The following is a 7,644-nucleotide window of genomic DNA, read 5'->3' on the forward strand; positions in this document are numbered from 1 at the left end:
CAGAACCAAGTCAGAGCCAAACCCCAGATCAAACCAGTGAACGTCAAGCCTACCCTGTGGGTTGGGGCATCTTTTCTGGGGTGTAAGTGGGAAAGAGTTGGTTTCCAGCCAGACCCTTTGAGGTAAGCTTTTTTTTTTTTTCCCATTTTCCAGAGGCCATAATCGCCACTGACTTTATCCTGACCTGCTCGGCCTAATCTTGCAGGTGTTTAGCCTACAGACCCTCTTTTTCTAAAATTGTACAGAAAATGGGGAGTTTTTCTTAGCTGTTCTGATACTGCCCACTCCCAACCGGTGAAAAGAGGATTTGAGAGGTTACCGATACTTAGCAGAAGTGGTAGTCGGGTTGAAACTCCTTCAGCAAATTCCATTCTGGAACTTCAAAACAGGAGTGACGCTGGCTCTTCTACCCACTTTCTTTTCCCGGGTACATGTGACAGAGGGAACTGAATTCACAGGGGAATTCCCTAGTGGGAGATTCCCATTCGGGCGCATGGCTGTGTGTGGAAGTAGCACGGGACTGAGAATCAGGAGTCCCAGGTCCTAGTCCTGGCTCTGCCATTTGTCTGCTCTGTGACCTGGAGCAAGTCACTTCACTTCTCTGTGCCTCAGTTCCTTCAACTGTAAAATGGGGTTAAGATACTTGATCTCCCTCCCTCTTAGACTGTGACAGGGACTATGTCTGATCTGATTATCCTGTATAAACTCCAGCACTTAATGCAGTGTTCAGCCCATAGTAAGTGCTTAACAAACATAAATGCTTAACAAATATCACAATTATCATTTATTCTTATCAATTTGGTTATGATTCTGTCGGCATGCTGCTTCTCACTACCAGTCATTCTACCGTTCCTCAGGCTCATGGCTGACAGGGCCCGAAGGGGAACTGCTTCAGAAAGGCCCGGCTTCCTGGGTTTCCATCAGGGACAAGGCTGTCTTTTTGCAACTCTCAAAATTAACTGGGGCATTTTCTTGCTCCACCATCAGAAGAATAGAGGCCATGCCCTTGCCTGAACTTTGCTCCAAGGGATACAGGTGGACTCCACATTCTCAATCAACCCTGGGCTGGGGCACCAGCTGACTTTATGAAGTCATTGACCTGTGGCCCCTCCTGCATTGAGGCAGATAGTCCAGGTGCACAGGGCAGAGCGGGAATCCAGACTAAGCCTGCTGCTTCTCTGACTCACTGAGCCTTAGCTGCTCTGGTACATTTAATAAAAGTTATTATTATTATTATCATGGTATTTGTTAAGCACTTACTGTGTGCCAGGCACTGTATTAAGTGCTGGGGTAGAGACAAACATATAGGGTTGGACACAGTCCCTGTCCCATGTGGGGATCACAGTCTCAATCCCCATTTTACAGATGAGGTAACTAAGGTTCGTAGAAGTGAAGCGACTTGCCTGAGGTCACACAGCAGATCACACAGCAGACAAGTGGCAGAGGCAGGATTAGAACCTATGATCTTCTGATTCCTAGGCCCGTGCTCTATCCACTACACCATGCTGCTTCTTTCTTGTAAGTTCCCTCTAAACTGTAATCTCACTGTGGGCAGGGAATGTGTCTGTTTATTGTTATATTGTACTCTACCAAGCACTTAGTATAGTGCTGTACACACAGTAAGCACTCAATAAATATGATCGTCTAGCTCCTTCCCGCAGGGCCGACTGGGTGGGGCCCACCTTGAGAGCGGGTGCATTTCCACAGAGAACAGCATTTGCAGAAGTTCCTCTGTAGGAGGTTCCTGAGGGCTTGTGGTTCCTGTTTTCCATCAGGAGCCAGTGAGTCAGACTGCAGTGGTGTGTTGGCATGGGGGACGGTGTTCACAAGGGAATTCTCTAGTGGAAGATTCCTGTCTGGGCTCATATCTACATGGGACAGATGGACCTTTTGGCCAAATGGTAGTAGTAGTTAAATACCATTGAGAAGAAGTGTGCCCTAGTGGTTAGATCACAGGCCTGGGAAACAGAAGGACCTGGGTTCTAATTCTAGCTCTGCCACCTGTCTGCTGTGTGACCTTGGGCAAGTCACTTTACATCTCTGGGCCTCGGTTACCTCATCTGTAAAATGGGGATTGAGACTGTGAGCCCCTCATGGGACAGGGACTGTGTCCAACCCTATTTGTTTGTATCTACCCCAGCACTTAGTACAGTGCCTGGCATGTAGTAAACACTTAACAAATACCATGATGATAATAACAATAATATTTTTATTAAATGTACCAGAGCAGCTAAGGCTCAGAGTATGAGCCTCATGTGTGACAGGGACTGTGTCCAGCTTGATTACCTTGTATCTAGCCCAGCGCTTAGAACAGTGTTTGGTACACAGTAAATGCTTAACAAGCATCATAATAATAATTATTATTATTACCCTTAATAATCATCATACAGTACTATAGAAATATATGATTATAGAGTGATATACAGTAATAGTATTTATTAAGTGTTTATTGTGTGCACAGCACTGTCCTAAGAGCTGGGAGAGAATACACACAGATGAGAATTAGACATGGTGTGTCAGCTAAGGGTTCTTCATGAAGCTGAGCACAGGTTCTGCCTGAAGTTGATGCCTGAAGATGGGAAGGTAGCGTGGCCTAGTAGAAAGACTTTGGAACTAAGCACCGGCTCTGCCACTTACCTGCTGTGCGACCTTGGTTAAGGCAGTTAACCTCTTTGTGTCTCATTTTTCCCATCTATAAAATGGAGATAAAATATTTGTTCTCCCTCTTCCTTAGATTATGAACTCCATGTGGGTTACTGTAGCCAATCTGATTGCCTTGTACCTTATCTGCCGCTGCGTTAAGCACAGAGTTGGGCACATGGTAAGTGCATTTTATTATTATTATTATCATCATCGTCATTATTACCATCACATTCAGGATACAACAGATGCCCAGTATAATTCTCTACCCATAGTCACTTCACTTCTCTGTGCCTCAGTTACTTCATCTGCAAAATGGGAATTAAGACTGTGACCCCACATGTGGGACATGGACTGTGTCTAACCCAATTAGCTTGTATCTACCCCACTGCTTAGTTAAGTGCCTGGCACATAGGAAGCACTTTACAAATACCATTAAATTTTTTTTAAATAGTAATAGCATTTTTGAGTGCTACTTAAATATGTTTGATTGCAACCGAATGCAATTTACTGAACTATGCGTTTGAGAGATACCATAGAAGCATGTCTCCCATCCACAGTAGGCTCCCAGTATGGTTTTCTTACCACAGCCAGTATCTAGTGCTTTGTTCTGAACCCAATAGGTTCTCAGTACACTGCTCTGTAGCACTAGTATTTATTAAGTGCTTACTTCTCCATGTGCAGAGCACCATAGTATGTAAGCACTGTAAAAAAAATACATGTTTTAGAATTAGACATGGGTCTAGCCCTCTTGGATTCACAGCCTGATACTGTAATAAAAACTGTGGTATTTGTTAAGCGCTTACTATGTTCCAGGCACTGTTCTAAGCACTGGGTTGGATGGATACAAGCAAATTGGGTTGGACACAGTCCCTGTACAACATGGGGCATGCAATCTTAATCCCCATTTTACAGATGAGGTAACTGAAGTACAGAGAAGTGAAGTGACTTGCCCAAAGTCACTTATCAGACATGTGGCAGAGGCAGGATTAGAACCCATGTCCTTCTGACTCCCAGGCCCATGCTCTATCCACTAGGTCACACCTCTTCTTTTGTAAAGTACTCTTTTATATTATACTCTCCTAAGTGATTATGCAGTGCTGTGCACACTGTAAGCACTAAGTAAATATCATTGCTCCTTTTGGGCAGGAACGTGTTCACTAACTCTGTTGGATTGTACTCTCCTAATAACTTAGCACAGTGCTCTGCACCTAGTTAAGAGCTCAATAAATGCCAGTGATTGACTGACTGATAGATTAAGCTGGGAAGGGGTTTTGTGAGTGACAGATAGGGAAAGATCAATCAGACAAAGGTAGTTAATGAGAGCTTAATGTGTGCTGATCACTGAACTAAGCTCTTGGGAGAGTACAGTACAATAGAGTAGACATGATTCCTCCCTCTAGGATAGTAAACATGAAGGCAACAAGAAAGACAAGACTCAGATTCTAATTGGTCCAGTGGTAGAGCCTCAAAGTGCTGCTTTCCGTGTCATCCAGGGGACATTCACGTCAGAAGCTTTGACAACATCTAAATTTAGTGGTGGCTCCACTACTGCAGCTTGTGTCTTCCCTAGTCTGGCAGGCCCAGAGCAGGTCAAAGGCTGGGGATGACATCCCGAGGGGGTGGAGAGTTAGCGGGGAGACGGCAGCAGGTGTTTCTATGTGGGACTGTAAGCTCACTGTGGGCAAGGACCTTGTCTATCCAGTCTGTGCTATTGTACTCTCCCCAGTTCTTAATACATTGCTCCACACACCATAAGCACTCAATAAATACGATTGATTGACTGTTATCTACTGTGTGACCTGCACACATGGAGTGCTCTATAGATAACAGGCTCTCAGCCAACACTGCTGTTGATGCTGATCAATGCATCAATCAATTAATGGCATTTATTGAGTGCTTACTGTGTGCAGAGGACTGTACTAAGCATTTGGGAGAGTAGAATACAATGGAGTTGGAGGATACATACCCTGCCCACAGCAAGCTGTTGAGGTTAAATTTGTTCCTCCTGGATTTAATAATAATAAATAATAATTTGGTACTTGTTAAGTGCACTGTTCTATGCACTGGGGTAGATACAAGTTAATAAAGTTGGGCACAGTTCCTGTCCCACATAGGGCTCACAGTCTAAGCAGAAGGAAATAGGATTAGCACAGTAAGTGCTCAAAAGATATGGTCAAATGAATCCCCATTTTACAGTTGAGGAAACTGAGGCACAGAGAAGTGAATAGACTTGCCCAAGGCCACAAGCAGACACAACGGCACTGTCATAAGAACACAAATCCTCTGACTCCCAGGCCCATACTCTTAATACTTATAATACTACTACTCTTCACTAGGCTTCAGGAGGCTTTCTGTGATGACTTTTGAAATCAGTCAATGGTATTTATTAATAATAATAATGTTGGTATTTGTTAAGCGCTTACTATGTGCAGAGCACTGTTCTAAGCGCTGGGGTAAACACAGGGGAATCAGGTTGTCCCACGTGGGGTTCACAGTCTTAATCCCCATTTTAATAATAATAATAATAATGTTGGTATTTGTTAAGCGCTTACTATGTGCCGAGCACTGTTCTAAGCGCTGGGGTAGACATAGGGGAATCAGGTTGTCCCACGTGGGGCTCACAGTCTTAATCCCCATTTTACAGATGAGGGAACTGAGGCACGGAGAAGTTAAGTGACTTGCCCACAGTCACACAGCCGACAAGTGGCAGAGCTGGGATTCGAACTCATGAGCCCTGACTCCAAAGCCCGTGCTCTTTCCACTGAGCCACGCTGCTTCTCACTGTGCCACGCTGAGTGTTTACTGCATGCAGAGCACTGTACTAAGCGACGGGGAGAATACAATATTTTCGAGTTGGTAGACATATTCCCCGCCCACAAGGAGCTTACAATTTTAGAAACCAGAGATCAAAGCCAAGACTGAAATGCAGAAAGCAAAGGGAATGGTGGCAGGGAGGGGTTGATCCCCAGGCAGAAATTTGATTCTGAGACAAGGAAAAGGAACCATGGGATCAAAACTGATTATTCTCAGATATGGGATGAGCACTATGATGACCTGAAGGAAAAAGGTAGGGACACAGTGAGACAGGTGCCAGGGTAACTCTTGCTGTTCTGGGAGCTGGAAAAAAAAAAAGCTCCTTCTCATCATTCCAGCCTCTGCCACCCACAGTCTGCTTGCCCCTTGGAATCCCACTAAAGAGCTCGGATTAACCAGTCGGCAGAATGTACTAAATGAGTTTTCCCATTCCTTTTTGTAATCCTCTTTGCCTACTTCCCAAACATCCAGTAATCTGGATCAACTGTAATTAACAGCACCCTGGTGAATGAGAATGCCAATATTCTTTAGGCATCTTGGGAGGTTGTTGCCTACACACTAAACTCACAAGTCATCCCGGACTGCCCCCTCCCCCACCTCAAGGTGGTCCTTTGGCTAATGCTGGAATGGCCCAACACCCCCTACTGCTTCTGCCAATCCCTTATATCTCCCTCAGCCCCACAGCACTTATGTACAGAGCAATACTTCATTTGCACTAATGCCTGTCTTCCCTCTAGATGTAAGCTCATTATGGGCAGGGAACATGTCTACCAACTATGATGTATTGTACTCTCCCAAGTGCTTAGTACAGTGCTCTGCTCAAAATAAGTGCTCAATAAATATGATGGATGGATTGACTGACCATCTGCTTCTCTGAGAGGAACCTTGGAGATGACAGGGTCCATGGCAGCAGCTAGAAGGAAGTTCCTGGGTGTATTGGGCGGGACCGGAGCCTGCATAGACTACCTGTCCCCCCTATATCAATAATAACGGAATACCGAAGAGAGAGGTGGATAAGTCCAGGTTGATAGTTTATTTAGAGTGGAACACGGTGGGGCTTACCCACAGAACAGTCCATGGCGGCCAGGGGACTTGGAGAGTTAACACCGCATCCTCCCCCTGCATGCACCGCCTTATATCTCCTCTGGTGTGCCAAGAACAAAGGGGTCCCTGTATGGGTGGAGGGGAGGGAGGCATCGGCCATCTGGCTCGATACTCCCTTCCAGATATCTCTGGGGTCCCAAGATTCACGAGGCAGTATGTCCTTGGCGGTCATTCACAGTACGGTCTTGTTGCTGCCGTGGGGCCTCCTTCCTCCGGCAGGTCCGTCTTCCTCCCACCCGGGGTGGGCACTACGCCGGCGCTGTGCAATTAACGAAGGCAGGATGGAGCAGGGGTCGGCCATGACTGTGCTAGCCCAAATGTTTCCCATGGAGTCTGACCATACACCGGGTAAGAGTTCATTTCCCTCCACTCTAGCTGGTTGTCCTCCTTCCCTAGAGCATGCTCGAGCTGTGAGGGGCCTGGGATTGCTCTGTAGGATCCCGGAGGCCTCTTCAGTGAACCTCATCTTCCTCTCTTTTACATTGTGTCCAATGTACTTATAATGCATCTGCCCCCAAATAGGTGCTTAACAATACTATTATTATTATTGCTATTATTATTCTTGTTATTATTAATAACAATACCATGAAGCAGGCACCCTTTTCATGGTATTTGTTAAGTGCTTACTTAATGAACCAGACACTGTACTAAGAGCTGGAGGAGATACAAACTAATCACGTTGGACACAGTCCCTGTCCCACATGGGGCTCACAGCCTTAATTTCTATTTTACAGATGAGGGAACAGAGGCACAGAGGTGTTAAATGACTTGCCCAAGGTCACACAGCAGACAAGTGGCAGAGCTAGAATTTTGACTCCTAGACTCATGCTCTATCCATTAGGCCACATTGCTTCCCCTCCTAAGATGCCACTGCTGTAGCAGCAGGGCAGTTTTAACCCCCAACCGTCCCTTTCCAAGCTATAGCTTTTTTCCTTGCTGGGATTCTTGTCTCCTCACTCCTCAAAAACCTCCAATGGTTCCCTATCTACCTCTTCCTCAAACAGAAACTCCTAAGCAGAAGTTATTAGGCACAATAGTAGGATAGAAATCCATAAAAAGTAGACTTGAAAAAGAAATAATAAT

This window comes from Ornithorhynchus anatinus, chromosome 1, assembly GCF_004115215.2.
Source record: "Ornithorhynchus anatinus isolate Pmale09 chromosome 1, mOrnAna1.pri.v4, whole genome shotgun sequence".
Classification (NCBI taxonomy): domain Eukaryota; kingdom Metazoa; phylum Chordata; class Mammalia; order Monotremata; family Ornithorhynchidae; genus Ornithorhynchus; species Ornithorhynchus anatinus.